General features: G+C 42.4%; 1 protein-coding gene and 1 long non-coding RNA gene across 10 annotated transcripts in view; one reads left to right on the top strand and one right to left on the bottom strand.

Annotated features, from left to right (window-relative positions):
• Positions 1-24,369, top strand: part of GRIK1 (glutamate ionotropic receptor kainate type subunit 1) — a 150,311-nt gene that overhangs the window by 26,711 nt on the left and 99,231 nt on the right. The window lies entirely within an intron of this gene.
• LOC309340497 overlaps positions 19,169-24,369 on the bottom strand; it is a 120,227-nt gene continuing 115,026 nt past the window's right edge. For 4 of the 5 annotated variants that reach the window (XR_014156021.1, XR_014156026.1, XR_014156029.1 and 1 more), the window contains one exon: positions 19,169-19,438. This is a non-coding gene — a long non-coding RNA (uncharacterized lncRNA). Of the gene's footprint in view, positions 19,439-23,023; positions 24,348-24,369 lie in introns of those variants that run through there. The other variant, XR_014156018.1, reaches the window with a different exon arrangement.

The following is a 24,369-nucleotide window of genomic DNA, read 5'->3' as shown; positions in this document are numbered from 1 at the left end:
AGGTCAGCTTATATTTTACTATGAAATGTATACGACTAGGAATAATGGTTTTGCAGCGCCCGCATCCTGATACTGCTCCCCATGCTGCCAGTTGTTTTGAGATCATATCATATGACTATCTCTTGCCATGAAAATGTTCCCTCAGTTCTTGCATGGGAAAGTCAAGAGGTTTCCCTTGGTACAATGTCTCAACTGTTGTTGTTGTTTGTTTGTTTAACATTGTAGAGATAAATCTATCAAGCATGTGTTCATTTATTTTGAGATTTTGCCCTATTCCAAGGGTAATTTAAAGCAATTATGCATATACATGAAGGATCTGTGCTCCCAAATGCTTCTCAATATGAGGGCCAAGTCTGCTCATTACGCACCAGTTACATAGAGGTCAGTTGAAAGAGCTCGGGCTGTGAAGTTATTTGCCATGTGGGTTTTCCAAACTGTGTGGTGGAGACATTCCAATCACTAGCAAAGGAAGTTTTGTGGTGGCCATTGGCAGTGGGAGCACCGCATGGCGGCTATAATATATGGAAGGGGCCTCGATATGTGGATTGGTGCTGTAGCATAGAAAATCTCTATGCAAACTTCAGCAGTGCTCAGGCAGAGCCCCCCCCCCCCCAATGTCTGCATTCCAAGCATGACCGGGAATTGTTTCAGCACAGCTGGCAGCAATTGGGAAAAAAGCATCAATATGGGGGACGTTGCAAGCCACATTACTCTTAGATAAGCTGTAACCATTTGTCTTCTTCCTACTTCAGCAAAAGGGGAAATATCTATCGTGACATGAACTCTAATCCACTTAGTAAAATAAACGGTTCCAGAGCTGGAACTGGATCTGCTCTGAAAGTTACCTTGTATGTTACCCAGAAGCAGCAGCAAAAGGATTGCCAAGCTACTAACAAACTCTATCACGGTGCTTCCAAGTATTCTGCAAAGGGGGAAAGTTTACATCTTCCTATAGGGGGAAAAAAAGTGTGTCGTCCCAATGTGGGGATAAGTTCTGCCATCTGCACTTTTCTTTGAAGTATTAAGAAAGAATGTACCTATAGGCATGGATAACCTCCAGTCTGAGGACTTGATCTGCCTCCCCCTCAAAGCCACTGATTTTGGTGGGAGCAGCACAAAACACAACCCAAACCAAAACATTAAAGTATACACAGTGCTGGAGTAAGTGGAACCAAAGCCCGCACAATAGATTCAAATTGCCTCCTTCCTGAGAAGGAAGGCGTGGCTGTGTGTGTGCCTGCCTGTATGTGTGCCAGCTGGATCAGGCCAATGGCCCATCTAGTCCAGCATCCTGTGGCTAGCCAGATGCCTGTGGGAAACTGGCAAGCAGGATTCAAGCATAGGAACTCTCCCCTCCTGCGGTTCCTAGTAAAGGGTATTTAGAATCAGTACTGCCTCCAACTGTGGACATCATGGCTATTAGCCACTGACAGTGCTCTACCCCATAAGAAGAAGAAGAGGAGTTTGGATCTGATATCCCGCTTTATCACTACCCTAAGGAGTTTCAAAGCAGCTAACATTCTCCTGTCCCTTCCTCCCCCACAACAAACACTCTGTGAGGTGAGTGAGGCTGAGAGACTTCAGAGAAGTATGACTAGCCCGTCACCTAGCAGCTGCATGTGGAGGAGTGGAGACGCGAACCCGGTTCACCAGATTAGGAGTCTACCGTTCTTAACCACTACACCACTCTGGCTCTCCATTTGTCTAATCCTCTTTTAAAGCCATCCAGGTTGGTGACCATCACTGCTTCCTATGGGAGTAAGTTCCATAGTTTAACTAGGCTCTGCGTCAATTTTCTTTTATCTAGCTCAAATCTTCTAACAATCAGCTTCATTGGGTGCCCATGAGTTCTAGTGTTATGAGAGAGGGAGAAAAACCATTTGCCTAGCCACTTTCTACATGATACCAGTGCTATTCCCCCCCTCTAAAAAAATGTTTAGGGGTACTCTCATTTTCCTACTCATATTGAAATACTGTCCCTCAATGAGGCCAAACTTAGATTCACAAAATGTTTAGGGGTGTGCATACCCCTGCATACCCCCAGAAAAAAAGCACTGCATGTCACACATAATTTTATAAACTGCAGCCTTTCTTCATAGGGCAGCCTCTCCATCCATCTGGAATGAAGAGAGAGCTTCCATGCTTCATAGTCTCCTTGCTGAACATTAGTTGCCAGACTTTTCTGTGCCATCAACCTGAAGTTCCAAATTAATAATGATGTTTAATTCATTAATCAACTTAGAAAGCAGCAACACATACCAATAACAGTTTCAGTCCTTAGATCCCGCAGTATATGCTTTGAAGTGGCTGCAACTGCTTCGTCCTGCTCTGGCTATGATTTTACGCTCCAATAGCAAAGGAAGTCACAGGTGATTCTTGGCACCTCCAGCTAGCTGGCCATTCTGCAGGAATTCATTATCAGGCTTTGCCTGGGATGACCCTGACAGGCTTTCGGCTCATGAGCCCCAGATGCTGCTGTGCCCTTATTGTCAAATAGCTTGCACTTCTCCAGATCCCGATGGAAGTCTAAAGGGCATGCCACAGGATAGCAGGCTTCATCATTTGGGTCTGAATGTTTCTGACACTAGATTTGTGACCCCCTTTCTGGTCTCCATGCCAAATGTTTGCTGTTGGCATTTATTCTGCTGAGAAAGACCAACAAATACCCGGTGTGTTAAAACCTTAAAGTGTGTGTGTGTGTGTGTGTGTGTGTGTGTGCATGTGCATGAATGATGGATAGATAGATGATAGATAGATAGATGATAGATAGATAGATAGATAGATAGATAGATAGATAGATAGATAGATGATGGATATAATGCATGAATGTTAACAGTGTGCAATGACTTTCCTGCCATTACATAAGTTACTCCATAAAACAAATGTGCCTCATGTAGTAAAGAAAGAAAGTGATAGCAGCATTTAAGAAGGCATAACGTATGTTTTGTACATATCCAAATGTACACTACGGTCCCCACTCATGTGCAGGCATGCACAACCGTGTGGATGGTACAGTGGCTGTGGGTGTGTATTTGCATCTGAATTCCAATACGTGTAGTAATGCATGTCCTTATCCTAACCCCCCAAAAGGGCTCATGTGTCTTGCATCCAGACATCTTGCTCTGTTGATGTGCATGCACAACTGCTCAGTGTGCAGAGGTCTCTCAATCCATGAAGGATACTTGAGTGCCAAAGCTTTATACCTTTTTCCTGGCTTGGGTCAATTATGCATACGCCACGATGCTTATCAGTGATGTCTGCATACGTAAGAGACGCACCACTATTTCCTGAGCCCTAATCATCAGAGCTATGTGGCTGGCCTCAGAAAATGAGACTAGTTTCCTGCTCCCAACAATCCCAATGCAGCCACCAATCCTACCATTGTTTAGGGGAGGACTTACTTATCTCCTAAGACTTCAAAGCGGGGAGGACCCCTATCATGTTTCCTGAAGTACCTTCTAAACTTTAACTACCCGGCTTTCTGCTTCTTTTGCGACTTGCTCTCTGGCGATTAAGTCATTTCTACCTGCCTACATTGCGTCCTACTGTCCCTGTGCCCCCAAGCTAGAGAGCCAGGGACTCATCATAGTAGTTATTCTCTTTCTCTGAGAGAACCCAGTGCTCTACTGCCTCATTTTGGTGTGTTTGTGTTTCCCAGCCCCAAAAACACTGTGGTGATGCAGTAGCACTAGACCCTCTTGGAGAAGTCTGCATTGGGATGGGGGTAACTACTGGGCTGACTGAGACCCTGGACTTTTGGCTTAGGAGCACCAGTGTGGTGTAGTGGTTAAGAGCGGTAGACTCGTAATCTGGTGAACCGGGTTTGCGTCTCCGCTCCGCCACATGCAGCTGCTGGGTGACCTTGGACTAGTCACACTTATTTGAAGTCTCTCAGCCCCACTCACCTCACAGAGTGTTTGTTGTGGGGGAAGAAGTGAAAGGAGAATGTTAGCCACTTTGAGACTCCTTAGGGTAGTGATAAAGCGGGATATCAAATCCAAACTCTCCTTCTCTTCTTCTGTAACAAAATTCACTGACGCAAGTATGAAAATGGCTGAATTATTCATCCATCACTATTCCCTGAAGGCCACCACTTCAAACGAGTGATTGATAAATGTTTTTAATTGTGTGCACACACACAGTTGTTGCTTATCTTATATCTCCATCTGAAATTCATTTCCTTGGGATAGATAGAGTTGCCCCTCAAGGAAGAGTACTCAGCTGTGAATGCAGTGAAGCTACAGAAATACCAGGCCAAAGACCTGGAAAAGATATGATGTCCACAGCCTGTCTGCTAACTAATGAAATAAAAACCCACCCCACCTACCACCCTTCCAGTTTCTTAAGGCACAAAAATGTGAAGACCACCCACAGAAATCTTGTTTCTGATTCCAGTGGTGAAAGGGCAAGCTATATTTTTCTATCTCTAAAGGCCTTATCTTTTGTGGTTTTGAAATCTGAAAATTACATCTATCTTTTTTTCCCCACCAGCCAAGAATATATCATAAATTTAGAATTCAAATGTGCATTAAATTATCTATCGGAGCGTTCAAATAATCTTGTTTACGTTAGCCACAAATTCACATTTAGAATGTGAAGGTGCATTAATACTATTCAGGGCAGGAAATTCAGTGGTGCAGAGATATTATTGAAAGATTTTAGCAACCTCCTAACAAATAAATGTGACTGGAAGAAGAACTAGAACGATAAAGCATCAGCAATGCTGGAAGTATCAGTACAATATTTGCTCCCACCGAGGCTGTTGTGTGGATGCATGATGCAGAAATGAAAGCAGAGAAAGGGAAAGCAGTGGAAAGAAATCTGAACAATTGCATACTGCCAGTGATAATGTCAGATAAGGGCAAATGGGATGGGGAGGGGAAGCAGGTGGTAGGGTCAAGGCAAGAAAGAATAACAAAGCAACATGAAGACAAAGTGCAAAACACACACGAGCTTAAGACCCAAGAAGAGGTTCTCAGGGGACCCACGACTAATTTAGTAGATAAGATTTATACTTTGTTCAGCTTTGCTTGTTATAAAAGAAACTGATAACAAAAGGCCACAATTTCTCAGAGCTTTTTGTCTCAGGAAAAGCAAAAGTCAAGCAAAGAAGGGAAAGCAGTTGTCAATTAAAATACTAGAAAGTAGAATATGAATGACACTTTGGCATTCATGCTGAGTGGGTGGTGCTGTGGTCTAAAGCACTGAGCCTCTTGACAATCGGAAGGTCAGTGGTTCGAAACCATGCAACAGAGTGAGCGCCCATTGGTCTGTCCCAGCTTCTGCAAACCTAGCAGTTCTAAAGCATACCAATGCAAGTAAACAGGTACTTTTGCAGTGGGAAGGTAAATGATGTTTCCATGCACTCTGGCACTCATCACGGTGTCCCATTGCACCAGAAGTAGTTTACTCATGCTGGCCACATGACCCAGAAAGCTTTCTGTGGACAAACGCCAGCTCCCTCAGCCTGAAGTGAGATAAGCGCCACACTCCATAATCGCCTTTGACTGGACTTAACCACCCAGGGGTCATTTACCTTTTTACCTCATGCTGAGCAAATCTAGGCAGAATTGCTTGGAAGTAAGTCCCACCGAAACGAATTCTATGAGACTTCACTTATAAGTAAATGCGTGTAGGATCAACATATAAATGAAATGCATCTAATATTTACCAGCAAAGCTGAATTCCTTAGTACACTTAGAGACTAAGGATACATTCCTAATCAAGCTAACTATGGAAAAGCAACAAACAGTCTTGTGGGGCCTTAAATACTAACAAATTGATTATTGCACAAGAGAGAAGGAAAAATAAATAGTGAGGTCATCAGACAGAAACGAAATGCAAACATCACAAAATCTTAAGTGTTTGTAAAACAATTATATCAACTGTTCACAAAGTAGTGTTGGTGATAACACAAACATTCTGGCATTGGTAAATTACCTAACACCTTTAGTGGCATAAAACCAGTTCTCTCTATTAAGGCAGCATTTGATGAACTATGTGATAAGTTGCAGTTTAGTGGTTTCAAGCTGATGTCTATCTTTGAAGTTCCATTGCTCAAGACTGACCTCTTGGAGGTCATGTTTTACAAGGCATGCTCTTATGCTGTAACATCACTTAGAACATAGATGAACAACGGTCAGCAGCACTGAAGAAGTGCAATAAGACATGAGTTGAAAAGCACTGGAGCATATGGAGTCAGGACATTGATCCCTCTGTCTGTCACAGAAAACAATGGAAGAGTGCACCTTTGGAGGTGAACTCAAAATGGCTGGAGGGTTACAAGCACCTGCTGTGGCTGTTGAGACTGATACGGGAGAGACATGTTTTGTTGCAGCTGAGGCATGGTTCTGGTGCAGGTGTACCATGCCGTGTTCACAAATTAGTTCATGCAATGTGAAATGTCTGAGTTGGCGCTTGAGAAATCAAGACATGGAATTGTAGAAACCCTAAATATTGATGGGGATGCAGGTGGCGCTGTGGTTTAAACCACTGTGCTGCTTGGACTTGCTGATCGGAAGGTTGGCGGTTCGAGGCCCCGCGACGGGGTGAGCTCCTGTTGTTTGATTCCAGCTCCTGCCAACCTAGCAGTTCAAAAGCACACAGTGCAAGTAGATAAATAGGTACCACTCTGGTGGGAAGGTAAACAGCATATCCGTGCCCTGCTCTGGCACATGCTGGCCACATCACCCAGAAGAACTGTCTGCGGCAGCGGACAAACGCCGGCTCCCTCAGCCTGTAAAGCGAGATGAGTGCCACAACCCCCGAGTCGTTCGTGACTGGACTTAACTGTCAGGGGTTCCTTTACCTTTAAATCTTGATGGGATCAGGCTTTGCCTCAATCTGCCGTTTATCTGCTGCTGCACAAAAAGCAGATGCAGCAGCTGAAGTTGCATAAACAAGAGAAGCAACAGCAAGCACACCAACCTCAGTTCATTTAAACTTCGAGCTAGAGATTTGCGGCTGTGCAATACTGCAGTGCATCAGTGCTCTGGGGATAAATATGCTCTGATCGGCTTGAGTGTGCATTGCAGGGAGTGCCACTTTGCTTACTGTAGCCTCAAGAAAAAACCTATTCACTAGTACTTCGGTGCTACATAAAAACTTGTGTCAATACCAACACAGGTGTGTTGTGGGGCTGCTGTCCTGGTGCAGAAATGGACTGGGATTCTCATGCTAACTGCATATACCATACACTAACCTAGGAATAAGTCCCACTAAACTTAATAGAACAATTCTTGGGATTGCACGATAAGTCTGCACTGCTGCTAACTGGCCAATACATCTTTTGGGAAGCAGCCTTTCTTCCTCTTCAGCACCTGATAGATGCTGTTTTTAGATTATGGATCTGGAGATTGTCTCTTGCTTCTGTTATTAATTTAAAGCAAGCTGTCAGCCTTATCCCTAAAGTGATTTGTCAGCAAAAGACAGCTTCTGTGATTTTATAAAAATGCACCCGCTGTATGAATATATTTTTCTTTTTTATGCCTGTTGAGTAGAGCATAAATCCCATGATATTCTCAAACATTATAGTTTTTGCCTCCTATTTCTACAAAGCAGGGCAACTCACCTTACATTGGTTTTCATTACCTCGGGGGGGGGGGGTGTTCTTTATCCATTCATTATTTGTAGGAGAGAAAAAAAGGGTCCAGATTTTACCAGGGTTTTTAAAAATAGAGTCTGAATTAACTTTAGGAGTTGCACTGATTGGGGAAAAAAAGGTCTATGGGGAACCTAATTTGGAAATGCTCATTTATCATGATCAATGGAGTGGAACCTTTATAAAAAAAGTAGTTACCCTCTTAGAAGATCCCCTCAGTGGGGATTTTTAGTCATTAATTTGTCCCTGCTCTTGCAAGAAATAATAAAAAGTACCCAATTATTTTAATTATTCAAGGGCAGGCTTTTTCTTATTGTGTGACACCACACCCCCCCCCCCCCATTTAATAAGGTGGGAGTGGAATGTGTTGAAATTGTAAAGTTATGGCATGCATTTTTTTAAAAAAAAATCCTTTAAATAAATTTTAAGACTCAGTCTGTTATATGTAATACAATTTGAAGGCCACAACAACTGCACAATGCATCAGTTAGTCCAGACAAACATTGACAATTTTGCTCAGCAATCTATTGATTTCAGTTGACATTCTTCCTGAAGTGTACGTGTTTGGGATATTTTGGAAAGACCCTGGACATTATTTGATAGCAGGTTCACTCAGGCAATTGAGATGTGAGACCGTACTATCAGCAACCAGTGGACAGTTCCTGGAAGAGACACTGATATACATTGCCCCCAAATTAAGGGACTGGAGTAACTCATTGGAATGGCAATTCCTGTGAATTTATCAACATTGGCCACTCACTCACATTCACTACAAACATTCTAGGTAAAATTGTTTTTTGTTAATTTCGCACCAAGTAAATGTGCTCTCCTGTTTTGTTTCTGCAAGGCAAGGTGGATTCTCATTGAGCAGCTTGCTTCAATGAGAGTTGGAGGTGAACTGAGGCCTTTTGAGCCTCTGCCTTCAGTCCATTTCTCCAATGTCCCCTTTCGGGGAACTAAAATACAGTATCCAAAAGGATCATGCCTCTGGCCTAAATATGGGCACTTCTGCATTCTAGGCTCTCCCACATAGAACATTCCTCATGCCATTGAACAAGAGAGATAATGTGGGAGGTACTTGGTTCCTCAGATTCCAGGGAAAGTCATTCTTGAGGGTCCCAGCTCTGGTTCTATGTGTCCTGGTACTCTGGGATCTGGTTCAGTGAGCTCCTGCCTACCAGTCTTATGTTCAGTTCAATAGCATCAAGCTCAATGCCTGCTCCACATCTTCAGCTGGTGACATTGTAGGGTTCCACTCACAGCTGGATTTTGGAGTTGTGCCTCTTTATGTCTCTTTATCCATTCTAATTCAACAGCTATTTCTCACTACATATGATTTCTTTCAAGGTATATGAACATAGGCGTGGGTCAGGCTGTTGATATCTTCAGCCCGCACTGGGGGACAGTGCCAACTTGATGCACTCCATATGTGTTGGGCTACAGTTCCCACCATCCCTAAATGACCTTCATGTCTTGAGTTGATGAGAGTTGTAGCCCGAAACATCTGGTGGGCACCAGCTTGGGAAGCCTGATCTACACTGTGTACCATAGCAGAATTCCCTTAAGTGGGGTACTATGCCCTGATTCGAGAATTTGAATCACTTGCTGACAACAATGTGTGCTTGTTTATGGAAGGACCTGGCATTTTGTGGTGCAGAACTCTCAGGTCCCTAGAGAAATAGCTATACTTTTGTGTTGCAATCAGCAACAAGCATTTCATGCTTGCTGGGCTGGATCTATGTTGTGGTTTGGAGAAGTCAGTGGCAATTGCCCTATGGATTTATATAGATTTAGTGGATTGCACCTTAGCTCTTCCTATTTTATCTTATAACAATGTTGGACTGGAAGCTGAATCCCACTGTGGCTTTATGTACAAAGTCATAAAATCATAGAATTGTAGAGTTGGAAGCGACCATGTGGGTTATCTAGTCGAACCCTCTGCAATGGAGGAATCTTTCACCCAAAGTGGGGCTTGAACCTACGACCCTTATATTAATACTCAACTTCTACTGACTGAGCTATCCAGAGTCCCTATTTTGAAGTTAAAATCCCACTTATCAGGTGTGTGAGAGAAGGTGGCACTCGGTGGCATCTGGGTTTTTAGAGTGTGCTCCACATACAGAGCCACAGCTGCTCTGCACATCATGTGTTGGATCAGAATTACACTGCTCTTTCCCACCATCAAAAAACCATGCAGGAAGCTGATAGTGGTTCACATTTTATTGACTCTTTGTGTGAAGATGTTAATCACTGATACACTTTCAGAAACACAGAAACGCTCAGATATAAGGAGAAATATGTGACACTTGCCAAGATATATGCAAATCCTTGTTGACAGATGCTGGCAAATTGTAATTGAATTTTAGCTCCCAGTAAATATTCATATTTTTTTAACATAAAAGAAAAAGAAACAGGCTTCTAAAAATATATGTGACACTTACCGGTATTTTGACATAAAAAATGTTTGTAGGGTTTGCACATGAATGACCAGTATAGTTGCAGTCTTAGTACAGTGTATGCGTTCCACAGGAAGAGTTTTATTTGAATTCATTGCAAACGGTATCTATGCAAGCGTGTTTGTCAATCAGAATCTATATGCCAAGTTGGCTGTAGATCAGAAGCAGGTAAAGCAGAAGGGCAAGTGGCAATACTTCTGCCTTCAAATGTAGCATCTGGAGACGGATGGATTTCGAAAGGAAGGGAAGCAGGCTGGACCAAGACATACCAAAACACACAGAACCAACAAGCTGGAAGGAAATGAAACACAAAACAAAACCCAGGCCTTTAAAAATAGTAAACTAGACTAGAACACAGAAATAGCTATAACAAATCTAAACATCGCATATTCATGAAGATACATTTCTCACCAACGCCACTCATTCTATAGGACCACAACCATGCCATTCAGTATAGTGATCTAAGAGAAATGCTAACTTTTCAAATCCTCCTGTCTAAACTATTTCTAAATTGTTCCCTTACAATATAAAACAATATAGAAGCTGCTAGATTCTAGGGTGTCAGTAGGACTTTTTAGAGGTAAAACTATTGCCCTTGGGAGTTGTAGGATTTGTAATTTTTACCCTGATGGATGTTTTATCCTTTTGATTAGCATTGTAAAGAAATGGGTATGCATTCCTGATCTGTCCTGAAGTTCCCTCTTTGTAAAACTGCACCTGTTTGGATGCAATCAGTCTCTTTGAAGATGGATATGCCAAATGTGGCCTGTAAACATAAAAATGAGACCAGGAGTTCCAGCTAGCAGGTATTTACACAGAATCCATTAATAAGCTTGGAAAGGGGAAAGAAACGAAATGAGGCAGTGAGAAGATGCGCACGATCAAAAGCAAAACAAGTAGGTTCTCTTCAGGCAGAAAATAGGCACATTATTATAAAGCACATGTTCCTCTCTGAAAAATAAGCACCATATTACTGGCACTTAATGGCATTCCTATCTGCAACATTTCTGTTCCGATTAATCCGCTGCACGGTTGAAGTGATCCACTTTTGTGCGCTGGCTAATGTGATGCTTTTGGGCGTTTGATACGCCTCCTCTGAAGTGTTCTTCAAGAAAGGAGCACATTCAAAATGTGAGAACTCTTTCACTTATAAGACCATATGTAAGTGGGTGTTGAACATTAGGTCTCTGATGTTTTGACAAAAGCAAAGAAGGTTTTTGATATGTCATGCACTCAAGAATCCATAGCGCTGACCGTAAATGTGATTATACCCAATGTATATTTGTTCACATCTCTTTTTTCTTTTCTGCTTTCAGAGAACAAAAAAGGGCAGTATTTCTAGCTTTGCTTCATAATAAATGTTACAATGTATGATGTGTGTGAATCAATCTTATCTGTGCAGACCCAGCAGAATGAAAGGTATAATGATGGGGGAGTGAAATGTCAATACATAATTCATATCTGACAGAGTTCTATCAGGCAGCACTTCATAGCGAAAAGAGGTCCTCAAAAGCATCTAAAATTCATCCAGCATCAGCTCATTGTGTTTCTGCTTGGGTGGCAGAATCGATCATTTGAAATGAGCAAAGTGCCATTCTGTACCATTGCTAAAGCAGATGTGAGAAAGGTCCAGGTCTCCCATTCTGGCCAAGACGCCTCTAGCCAAGCAAATCTTGGATGGTGTTTCTCAAGTGCACCAATAAAAGACCCAGTATCAAATATAGAATATATTTTTTAAAAGATGAAAACTAATTTTGTCATTTTCATTCCATTTGTCTTCCTTTTGAATGTCTTGCCTTATACTTTAATATTTAGCTACAGTGCCAAATTCTTGCAGTTATCCTAGAAATAGCAAGTAAAAAGTCAGCACTAAACTGGCTTTGGATTAGGATTTCTATTGCCAACTGTGGCATTTTGTGGCAAATGATTCATGCACCTTTACATAAATATAAGGAAAAATAAATCCTAGAAAATATCCTCAGTTGGTAGCCAGTTTTATGTTTCGTACCTTCAGCTGGTGTAACTTTTCCTACTGGGATATGGCCATCAGTAATTTAATAATAATAATATTTTTATTATTTATATGCTGCCCATCTGACTACGTTGCCCCTGCTACTCTTCCAGCAAAGTATATAAACACCATATGCTTGCCATCAGCTGCATTAAACCCTCCGATGGCATTGTCAGTTAACAGTTCCTTTTCAAGCTATCATACAGTGAAAGGTTATACCACTATTCCGTTATTATCCTGCCCGAAAAGCATAACACTTATTTTTTTATTGTTGACAAAATACAATCCTTTTCTATTTTTTTTTTTTGGGGGGGGGAGGAACTGCACACTGTTTTTTCTCTAACAAAGTTTGAGCTTGTGGAGGATGCAATTTATGGACAAAAACAGCAAGTCGAGAGAAAATGCTTGCAGTCATTATGTGCCAAAGCTTCAGAGGGAGAAAGCCTGTGACCCTCCCATTGTATTTTTTCAAGTTGTTAAACCATGAAGCACAAGTCTTTTCTAGCCTCAGGTACCCCTTAATTAGAAATCCAATGACTGGTTTACAGTGGAAGTTTATTGAATGTCAGCCCCAGCCCGACCCTATGCATATCTCCTTGTGCATTCAGTGGAGCTTGCTACCAAGTTACGTGTGTGTAATGTTGTAAATGTAGTTCTTGCCTTTATGCATGTTCACAGGAGTTTGGATCCTGGATCCAAGCTATAGCCTAGGTAAGCAGAAGTGAATTAATGAAGCTCTGGTTTTGTCCCACCCCTTTCTATGAAAATAATAGTCAAATCTGTTACACCTAGACAATTCATGTAATAATTTTAAGTCTCCTTACTGCTCTGCATGTAGAAGGTGCTAGGTTCAAACCCCCTGGCATCTCAAGTTAAAAGGATCAGTAGGCAATAGGAAAGAGTTCTGCCTGAGACCTTTGTCAATGCTAGGATAGATGGGTAAATAGTCATCTGATAAAAGGCAGCTCTTGTGTTCAATTTTCATGGTCCATACTCATATCTGAAGAGATATGCAAATGTGAAATAAAGAAGGTGAATTATAGCACTTATGAGTCATGAAAGTGCTTATCCATATCACTCTTCTGATCCATTGATTAAAAAGTATCACTAGATGCAGGTATGATTCATGAGAGCATATCCGTGTTCTTAAAATATGATCTGGGATGAGGGAGGAAGCAAGTCTGGCATAGCTCAAGTGGCAGCTTGAAGAACATAGCTTTTAGAACAGCCTTTTTGGTCACTGAGAAAAACAGGATTTGATATACTCATTTGCATTTAACTTCAGCAAATGCAGAACATAAATGTCAGAATCAGAAAACTGAGGGAAGGGAAGTGAAGAATTATGTGTGGTTTCTTTCCATGGCTCTGAAACATGTTGTAGGGCATAAACAAAATATAGATTCCCCAAACCCTTGACATCTGCTATTTTATTTCATGCATGATTTCTATACATACTATATTTTGCCATGCAAATAATGGTAATTAGTATGGTTGTGCATCAGATTTGGATAACACATCTTGAGCCAAATGAGGCTGATTTGAAGGGATCTGGCAGATGTCTGAGCTGAATTGGGCTCTGAATTACTCTAGGTCTAGGCCAAATCTGGGTCCTCTCAATGTCTTGTGAGTGATTCAGAGATTCAGAAGCAAAGGGAGAGTCAGACATTTCTTTCCAAACCTTCCATGTAAGGAAACCACCAGGGTGGGTAATTGGGGGAGAGATGGGTAGTGTAGTTTTGTGACTTAAGGGGAATACAAACCTGCACTTATCCTTCTGAAATTTGACAGTATTAATACCCTTAAAGAGTGCTACTATGCCTCACACAGTTCTGGCAACAATAACTACTGTGGGAACTCCCTGATGAGTAGAAAGCCTACATGTCGAACAATTGGAAGGGTCTTCTTCCCCATCACCCCTTTTTGAAGATGGAGACAACGTTTTCCCACTTTCAGTGTGTAAGGATCTCACCTGTTCTTCAGGAATTATCAAGATTATAGACAGAGACTCTGAGATTACATCTTCAAGCTCTTTTAGTACCCTTTGGTGCACCTTATCAGGTCTGAATTGATTTAAAGTAGAGAGGAATTCCCTTACCATCTCTTTTCCTGTCTTGGGCTGCAGCTGCCTCCTTGCATTGTTTATTTTGTTATCACCAGGTTGGCCACTGCTTTCCTTTTGGGTGACAACAGAGGCAAAGTAGGTGTTGAGCAGTTCCGACTTCTCACAGTTAACCTGCACCCTAATTTTCTACTTAAGTTCTCCCACCCCAAATTAATCCTAGAACAAATGTGAGGAGAAAAATGTGCTCATCAAGGATGGCTGCACTTTAATCTATTTTAAATCCTCAACTTTAATCTAAATCCTACAAGTCCGAAGATATTAGTCACTATTCTTCATGCTGCTTTTTGTAAAATGAATTCTTTTCCAATTATGAAGGGAAATTATATTATTGTTTGAAAAAGCCCATGAGATTGATCTCCAGAAAAATCTACACAAGTTAACTTTTCTTCCATATCTTCCTCTTAGTAAGCATAGTTGTGGCCAGGCAATCAGCAGAAAAGTGTGAGAGTTTCCCACCCCTCTAATCTCAGACAGTCATGTCATGCTGTAATTATTATTGCCATTATGTTTTGCCTCCAAAATATGTTGTCTTGTAATCAGAAGTATATGAAGGCTATTTTTAATTACATTTATAAATTAGCATACATAGCTCTCCCATATTTTCTTCTCATAACAACCCTGAGACTGGCCTAAGGTCACCCAGAAAGGTTCACAGCCGAGTGGGGACTTGAACCTAGGTCACCTCTACATTTCTAGCACATCTCTCTAAATGTGAAAATGGAAAGCAAGGGTGTTTCTAAGGGATCTTCATTACTGTTATGGTGACTAAGAGAGGTGAAACTGAACCAATGAGAATTTTGAATATAACTGAATTTGTATTTGTTTACTTGAAAATAAATATTACTTAGGGAAAAGTTCATAAAAGGGCTACTAAAATGATCAAGGGGCTGGAGCAAGTGCCCTATAAGGAAAGGATACAGTGTTTGTGGCTAACTAATGGGGGATATGGTATGGGTGTAGACAATTGTACATGGTGGGAAAAGTGGATTAAGATATTCCTTTCTCCTCATTTTCTCATTCTTGTTCCCAGAACGCCTTACACCAAAAACACCAAACAAAACAAAACAAAATACCACCTCCGTGCAAAAGGACAGGTTCCCCAACCCCTGTGTTGTTTCACACCCACATTGTCGTGGCAACCCCCCCCCTCAAGTTATCTGTAGGTCTTTTGCCTTGTTGTTGTTTAGTCATGTCCGACTCTTCATGACCCCATGGACCAGAGCACACCAGGCATTCCTGTCTTCCACTGCCTCCCGCAGTTTGGTCAGACTCACGCTTGTAGCTTCAAGAACACTGTCCAACCATCTCGTCCTCTGTCGTGCCCTCCATCTTTCCCAACATCAGGGTCTTTGCCTTGTAGATGGGGTCAAAATCTCTGGCAGCCCACCAGCAAGAAGAAAGAAAGCTAAGAAAGCTGTCAGTTATCCATCATCTCCCTCTGCCCCTCTGTCTGGCAGAAAAACAAGCTCAGTCTGACAGTTCTGATTAAACCCCAGCACCCAAGAATCCAGAGGGGAAAATCTGCAACCCAGGGATCTGGGGGATCCCTGTTGCCCCACTAACTCATAACAACATGGAAGCCATTTCCTTTTTAATGAGGGTAATTTATAGATTTATAGGCTTGGATCCTAAAATAAGATACTATAGATGAAGTCCATAAAAGGAAAGTTTCCTACCTCTTTGCCCCTCCTACCTCTTTGCCCCTCCCTCAGACTTCTGTGCACCCTGAAAAGCCTTCCCAGGAGATTGGGGGGGGGAGCTTTTTGAACAATGTGAGATGGGGCAAGAATGATGCAGTGGGGTGGAAGGGATAGGGATAGGAAGAAGTGTAGGAGCCAAGCCAATGTCACTTTTCAGTGTGCAAGGACCCAATTAAAAGCACTTTGCTTATGTTTGTTCTTTGAGACAAAGTTTGACAATAAATGGTCGTGGTCACCATGACCCAGCACTTAAGATAAGCTGGAATGTTTGAGCAAGGCTGCACTCAGACAGCACATTATTTTCCTGATGTTTCCTCACCGCATAATTTCACGTTTCATGTGATCTTTCCCATGATGTAAAAGCCACTTCTGGAAATCTCACAGAAGTTTACTGCCCTATTCAGTGTGAATTGCTTTCAGAAAAAAAAAATCCATTTGCAACCCTATTAACCCGGAAAGTTGCAGGAGCTGTGCACTGTAATTTCCCTGTGGTTTTCATGGATCATACCACTGCCACTCACATGATGAAATTTTGGGCGGTATTCTGGCATACAGTTCTTTCGTGGCTGAATCACGAGGGAACAGAAGCACAGATGCATATAACGGATGGCAGCTTTTCTGCCATGTATATTCCACCAGTCCTGTTCAAATGCAAGAGGGTACCTGCGAGATGTGACCTACCTAACCAGCTGGTGCTGGTTCCCAGTTGGTCAGAAAGAGTTAGAGGTCACTATAGAGACAGCCTTTCAAAAGCTGAGCTGCCTTGCAGCTGCATCTTTCTGCCATCAGGGTCCTGGCTGGGTCTTGCATACAACTAAAAAAATTTTCTATCTTCACTGCCTACTTGTAAGTGGACCATAACAATTATATAGCAGTATAGTAAATAGGCTAGGATTAGTCCCATTGTAGAGCTACAGTGCTCTGATTTATTTTGTACTCTCTTGACTTTCTGCTTGCTTTCCCCTTAACTTTTACAGTCATACCTTGGGTTACAGACGCTTCAAGTTGCACACTTTTGGGTTGTGCACCGCACCGAACCCGGAAGTACCGGAACAGGTTACTTCCGGGTTTTGGCAATCGCGCATGCACAGAAACACCAAATTGCGACCCGTGCGTGCGCAGATGTGGCGCTGCGGGTTGTGAACGCTGCGGGTTGTGAACGTGCTTCCTGCACAGATCACGTTCGCAACCTGAGCGTCCACTGTATCTCTAATACAGTTCCACAGTATGGGCTGCCTTTACACTCTGAGTAATTTCTAAGGGAGCTGTCTGGGAAACATAGGGTGTGTTGGTTTCAGAGTTCCTGGGTTTTAGGAAGTTTAGTGGGGTCTGTCAGGGAAATGAGCAAGCTGCTTTGGTCTTGGCAGGCTTCCTCAGCCTCGGCCCCCCAGATGTTTTGAGACTACAATTCCCATCATCCCTGACCACTGGTCCTGCTAGCTAGGGATCTTGGGAGTTATAGGCCAAAAATATCTGGAGGGTCGAGGCTGAGGAAGCCTGGTCTTGGGGTAGAATGAGACAGCTGGGAGTTAGCTCTGCTTTCTCCAGCAATTTGTATGTAGGTTGAACCAAGAAGTGCAGGGTGCGCCAGCTCAGAGCCTTTTCAAATTAATTGCTTTGATTCATCCCAGGTTTCACCCCTTAGAACAGGCATGGCCAAACTTGGCCCTCCAGATGTTTTGGGACTACAACTCCCATCATCCCTAGCTAACAGGACCAGTGGTCAGGGATGATGGGAATTGTAGTCCCAAAACATCTGGAGGGCCAAGTTTGGCCATGCCTGCCTTAGGGGCTGTGTGGATAATTTGAAAAGGGTGATGGTGGCAGCAACTACTGGAGAGTAAGACCCGGCTGGCAGCAGTTGGCCAAGGAAGAGGGTTTGAGAAACTCTCCTCTCTCCCCTTTGTCACAGGGAGAACCCCCAGTGCATATTTGGGGTTGGGTGGGAGGAAAGGGAGGCAAGTTCTGTTGTACAAGCAGACTTTGTCCTTGCACAAACCTACCTGGACTGGGAGATGTTTGTCTTATTCTATGCAATTAAAGTTCTTGTCATTTTTGTCCATTCCATTTGCAATTATCTTTTTGTTAACAAATGCATGAACAGAAACATTCTTATAACGGTAAAGATACATTTGACGAATCGCAATAATGAGGCAGTACTTCCAAACAGGAAAAATAAATTCTTTAAAGGTGCATGCTTTGAGTTTTAAATTGCTTTTGCTGTCCTGCGTGCATTTTGAGAGATGGAAGAGGATTTGACTGTGTATCTGCATTGGATTCATCCAGTGTTCAGCTTAGTTTTAATGAGCAATCTAGGCATGTTGCAGCAATGAGAGATTCTTTCTTATAAGGAGCATCATTGATAGGGAAGGATAATTCCGCTTTTGAATAATGCAGGGAGGGAAATTAACATCAGAATAGCATGTAATGAGAATAACAGAGCAAAGGCAAGCAGTGCAAAAGGATGTATCCCTTGTTCAACTTCACAAAATGTATAATGTGGTGAAGATCCAGTATGTGTTGTGTCAAAAATAGGGCTTCTTGAGTTCTATTCTGCTTTAGAGGAATTTTCCTAAAGAAAAGTGTTCTGCAAGAACAGTAGTGGCTGAAAACAGCCACCAGTTTCTTTCTTTCTTTTTATAAGTAATTCACTTGTTGTGCTACGAGATTTGTAAAAAACTAAACAACCCACCTATTTTCAACACTGCCAACTCCAGTCTCAAGGCAACATTTCCAATTAACAAATGCATAATATTGGTAGCAGATACATACACTTTATTTTCTCTTCATGACTGTTTATGGCTTTCCAGTGCATGTATATATGGCAGAATAGAATCAAAATTCCAAAGACTGGCAACAAGGTTAGATTCTTGGAAAAGTTAGCAAAGATTGTAAAAGGTAAAGGTACCCCTGCCCGTACGGGCCAGTCGTGTCTGACTCTAGGGTTGCGTGCTCATCTCGCTCTAGAGGCCGTGAGCCGGCGCTGTCTGAAGACACTTCCGGGTCATGTGGCCAGCGTGACGAAGCTGCAGCCGGTGAGCTGCAGCCGGCGAGCCAGCACCAACGCAGCACATGGAAACGCCGTTTACCTTCCCGCTATAAAGCGGTCCCTATTTATCTACTTGCACTTAAGAGTGCTTTCGAACTGCTAGGTGGGCAGGAGCTGGGACCGAATGACGGGAGCTCACCCCGCCGCGGGGATTCGAACCGCCGACCATACGATCGGCAAGTCCTAGGCACTGAGGTTTTACCCACAGCGCCACCCGCGTCCCGAGCAAAGATTGTACTATTTATTAATTGTATGTCCTCTTCACGCATTTCAAATAAGGGGGAGTAAATCACATGAGAGGAATGCAGTGGGGTTGAGCATGACGATTCTGCTCCCTCTCTGTCATTCTGCCTGTTGCCTACAATTTTCATGGAGGCTTCTGGCGTGTTTTAAAATCCTGGAAAATCCAGGCTCCAAAATACGTGGGGAGCCTCCACAGACACAAAAGGCTCCTGAGTCCCCAATTCAGTCAGCTACGTTCTAGGAGTAACAGAGCAACCCTAAGAAAAGTAAGCCAGAGGAATTTATGTCAAATTAAATTAAATTAAATTAAATTAAATTAAATTAAATTAAATTAAATTAAATTAAATTAAATTAAATTAAATTAAATTAAATTAAGATGGCCTAAATTATCCATATTCCCAACTCGTCAGGATCAGGTCTATTGCCTGCTGAACAGACCTGAGCTCTTAAATAGTTTGACTTACGACACCCTTTTTGCCTGTGCAAGTTCAGATGGGTTGCCAGGTAATATGACTGAGTTTAAAGTAGGTTTGGTATAGGTGTCTCTCCTAGCCTCCTCCTGCCCCCTTTGAGGGACTTACACTGGCATACGTTCTTCCAGCTGAGCTCTGGCTGAATCAGCATAGCTCCATCCCAGCCAAGTTAAGGGACTTATGCCAGTGTATCCCTGATTCAGCTGGGATGAGGGTGTTATTCTGGCACAGCCTCGGGTTCGCCAAGGCAACCCAAGAGGCCCCTATGTCACTCATCCCTGTGGATCTTGAGTTTGGATTGGCTAGAAGGTGATAAAAATGGAAATAAAAGAGACAGAACTAGTGCACTCATAGTCAATATTCCCTTCTGTAAGTTTACTTTCTCATATTTGGAAGGCCTGAAAGTGGGCTGTCGACCAAGAATATCTCTCTCTCTCTCTCTCTCTCTCTCTCTCTCTCTCTCTCTCTCTCTCTCTCTCTCTCCATTAGGTACAGTTTCTCCTCTGCATGTGGCTCCATCAACTCCTGATGGAAGACTCATATAAGCTTTTATCACCATTTGTAGCAAGTAGACTTTGACAAAGGGCACATTTTCAAAGCTCTGCCATTCATTTTACAGGTTCAAAGCTGCATCTTGTCCCATTAGATTAAAAGCCAACTAGCAGGAGACTGGGTCAGCTTTGACAGTTTGGCTGAGAAGCAAAGATCCACTATCTCAAAGACATATTACGGTACTTAAAGTGCACTTGCCATTAGCTGAATTGCAACAAAAGCGTATAGTTGTTTATTTTGTAGTAAGGGCAGGAACTTTAGCAGCAATGGGAAAGTATCTGCCTATGGATCAGAGGGTTCATGCCCTGAATCACGATAAAATTGAGCAATGAGATTCTTATTGCTATAGCATGAGGGTGCTATTCAAAAGATTTGAAACTGCGCTTGAGAATAAGTTGAGATGAAGTTGGGATGAATCCCCTTGTCCAGGGATCCAGAAATCTGTGCCGTGCAATCCACTCCTGCTGTGCAAAGCCAGCTTATTGTGCAGCACAATTTGTGCCAGTCTCTCTAATTTCTGTGGAACTCCACATGCTTGGTATCAGCTATCAGGCTTTTTTCCGTTCATATTTAGCTATTACAATCCTTCCCTTCCCTGACACAGGGACTCATAGTGGGGCCTGGGGCCTGCTTCTACTCCACTGGGTTCTTGTGCGTGCACAGACATAGGTCTCCCAAATTTTACTCTCCTTTCTCCACCTATAGCAGAATAGATCTGTACAAAGAACATAAACCAGGTATCTATTTTTGAATAGTCACAGCCGGAGCAAAATCTAACTCTGGGGGGCGGATATTGTCCATCTCTGTCACCTCTGTCATCCATCACCCTTGCCGCTAATGCCAGGAGTTGCAAACTTCCGTTCCTCTGTGAGGTAATGCCTTGCCCCTCTGGTACCAAATCATCTGAGGAGACCTGATCCTGGTCATCTGAGGACACGGGGGGGGGGGGAGGGGGAGAAGTAAACTATTTTCCCCAAGGAGCTTTCCAGAAGCAGCAGCTGGAACAGTGGTAGCAGTAACATTTAACAACCAGGGAGAGGACATTTTACATCATCATCCCTGTGTCATTGCAAAAATAACAGTATTCTGTTGCTTTATGGAGAATTAGTACTGGATTTGCTTGCTTTCCAATTCTTTCCCAGTTCTTTTTTTTCTTTTATATTGTGTCCATTGTAAACCTGTGAGAAGGGAAAGGGCCCTAGCTGTGTGGCAGGGCATCTGTTTTGCATGTAGAAAGTCCCAGGTTCCAGCTTTGTCATCTCCAGGCAGGGCTGGGAGAGATTCCTGCCTGTCAAGCCTGGTGCTGCTGCTGCCTGTCAGTGTTGGCACTATTGAGCTAGATGGAGGAATTATTTATTAAATTTATTGGTTGCTTCCTCTTGCCAAAGGCAACTCAAAGTGACTTACAACAGACTCAAGTACAAGGCAGCTTTCGATGTTCCCTATCTACATTCCCAAGGAACTGTGTTTTTTAATATTTGTATAGCATTCAGAAAACTTTAGATGCTTTCTTTTTGTTGTTGTGGTTATCATTACAAAGTCTAAATAGACTGCCTTAATCAAATGTGATACAGACACATGTTGTGATGATTTTTAACATGAACATTTCCTAGCCTTATCTGCCAAGAGGAAAAAAAGTTGGAGAGGCTTATTTAAACCACCAGGAAATCATCTCGTCCCTTGTCTAGAGGGAGCAGCTTTTCATGCTCGAAATGATAATAAAAGCACTCTGGCAATTAAATGGGCATTTGTATTAGTTATAACTTCCTTGTTTCCCACCTAAATCATCCTAGGCTGTTTAGAAACCCTGAATTACTCCACATCATCTCAAGAGGTTCAAGAAGATGAGGCCAAATTAAAAATGACTTAATATGTCAGAAAGAATCACAGGATTGCAATGTGACATTCTGCGTCTTGAGGATTGCACCTGCAGTGTGGCAGGGAATTAATGAGTAAGATCTTGGCAGTATTAATTTGAAACAGTGAAATTGCCCACATATGTCTTAGCATGCCTTCCTTAAATAGAGAGTGAATGTGCATGAATGCAGTCACAATCCCCCTTCTTCCCTTCACTGGCAGCAGTCTTTGTGATGATGGGCACAGCTACATTTTTTCTTCATATCTGAAACAGGGATGAAGTGTTCTACTTTCTATAGTAAAAAGATAGTAAAAATGAGCACCAGGACAGCCCAACCATTGGACAGAGTGCAGCAGCTGCTTCAGGCAGCGGATTTTGGATATAATGAAAGGGTAGCAGATTTGACTAATTGATTATTTATTGATGATGGCTTGTGGGGTGATCACAGAGGTGGGGTGATCACAGAGGTACCAAAATAACTTGACTGAACTTGGGTATTATGCACTGTGACTTGCACTTTTCTCCCTCTCTGCTTTAGGAAGCACCAACAAAGCCCTCTGATTTGCCCACCCAGTCTGATGATAATACGTAAGATGTATTATTCTTGTTATTTAGTATTGCAGACTGTGAGGAGGAAGATAAGCAGGACTTTCATATATGCCCTCTAGCTTATGCATAGTGACTTGAAATTATTGTTGGCACTTGGTCCAAAGTGAGGTTTTGAAGACTGTGCTTTGGGGAGAACCAAGGCTGCCCAGGGGTGGCGAAGGTTTTATTAGAACAAAAGTTGAGCCCAGAACTTGTTGTCATTGTCTTTGCTTAATTTGAAGCAGATATAATTCTGAATATGTGGCAAGTCCCTGTCCCTCATCTCTTGGCAGCTCTATGAAGAGCATGTGTGGCTTTAAAGAAACAAAAAGCTTCAGAATATAATTGAGCCATTAAAATAAGCTAAAAACAGAAACACTTTAAGAGTAGCACCCAAATAAAATAGAAAAGGAAATAGAAAGGAAAGTGAATAAAAGGGAAATGATAAAGTCTAGCACTAGAAAGACACCAGAATAGGCTCTCAGAAGAGAGCATTGCCACGCTGGGGAGCCATAACTAAAAAGGCCCTCTCTGTGGTAGCTCCCAACTTACCATACCTCAGCTGTTGGGCTGGAGAAGTGACTCTGTGGGAATTTTCAAATATGGACATCTGTAAGTATGGTCAATTAAATGTGGATATAAGCAGTCCTTCAGGTTTGCTGCCCCCAAGCAGTGAAAGACTATCAAGATCAAGTTCATCACTTGAAACTGGGTCCAGAAATTGACCAGGAGCTTATACTCATTTCTCATACTTTATTGTCTATTGAAGACAGAGCAGGACTTGACTCCTATCAGCCTCAGCCAGCACAGCCAAGTCAGAAATGGTGGGATTTACCTAAAACCCCGCCCTGCCCCCATTTCATCATTTTTACTAAACCCCAAATCCCCCCAAAAGTAACGTCATTCCTGGTCTGATAATCCACAAAGCTCATTTGAGAAGAAAGCATTTTGTTTTCCACAGTTTTGACTTCTCATTCAGTGCACACAACATACTTGCTCCTGCCTTTTCGGAAAAGCGCAAAAAATAAATAAAAAATCATTGAAGATCAATGCATATAAACATGGCCAGTATGTATTCTTAAATAAGATTTCGTTGAAGGTCTGAACTAAAATTCAGTAGCCGTGAGCCAACTGAGGAAGTCAGAAATAGTTCTAATCAATCAGTTAATTAATTATGAAAAACATATAAATTCCTTAACAGAACAAACAAACAAACCCCTAAGTGGTGTGCATGAAACAAGAAAGAAACCATTGCGTGTTAAAGACAAGTATACATAGCTAAATTATCTCCTGGGTAGGCTTGCTGGGGGGGGGAATGTTTTAGCAGGTCTAAAACAGCAAGGTTGGGTGCTTAATGTTAATAGGCAGTGCTAAAATGCTGGCTCCTAGCAGATATGGAACAAACATTAAAAGGCACTTGTAAAAGGGAATATTCCACAGATGAAAGCCCTTGAGTAGCCACATATGGGGCAAGGTGATCCTTCAAGTAAGCTGGTCCCCAGCTGTTTACTGGCTTTATTTTCTTCTTGTCCTTTCATACAAGTGTTGAGTGCTGCGTGGGCAACTCCACAGTGTGTGTTTGTGCATAAATGGTAGATACAGGGTTGCTACTGAGGTGCTGCTGGGTGGCTGCTGACTGGAAAATAGCTGCCCATTTGAACTTCCTACCACTTCATTTTCCCACTGGATGCAGAGCTGTGAAAACATAAGGTGTCTG

Source organism: Podarcis erhardii, assembly GCF_964252035.2.
Source record: "Podarcis erhardii genome assembly, chromosome: 4".
Classification (NCBI taxonomy): Eukaryota; Metazoa; Chordata; class Lepidosauria; order Squamata; family Lacertidae; genus Podarcis; species Podarcis erhardii.
The sequence above is the reverse complement of the archived record's forward strand: the minus strand, read 5'-3'. Positions and strand labels throughout refer to the sequence as shown.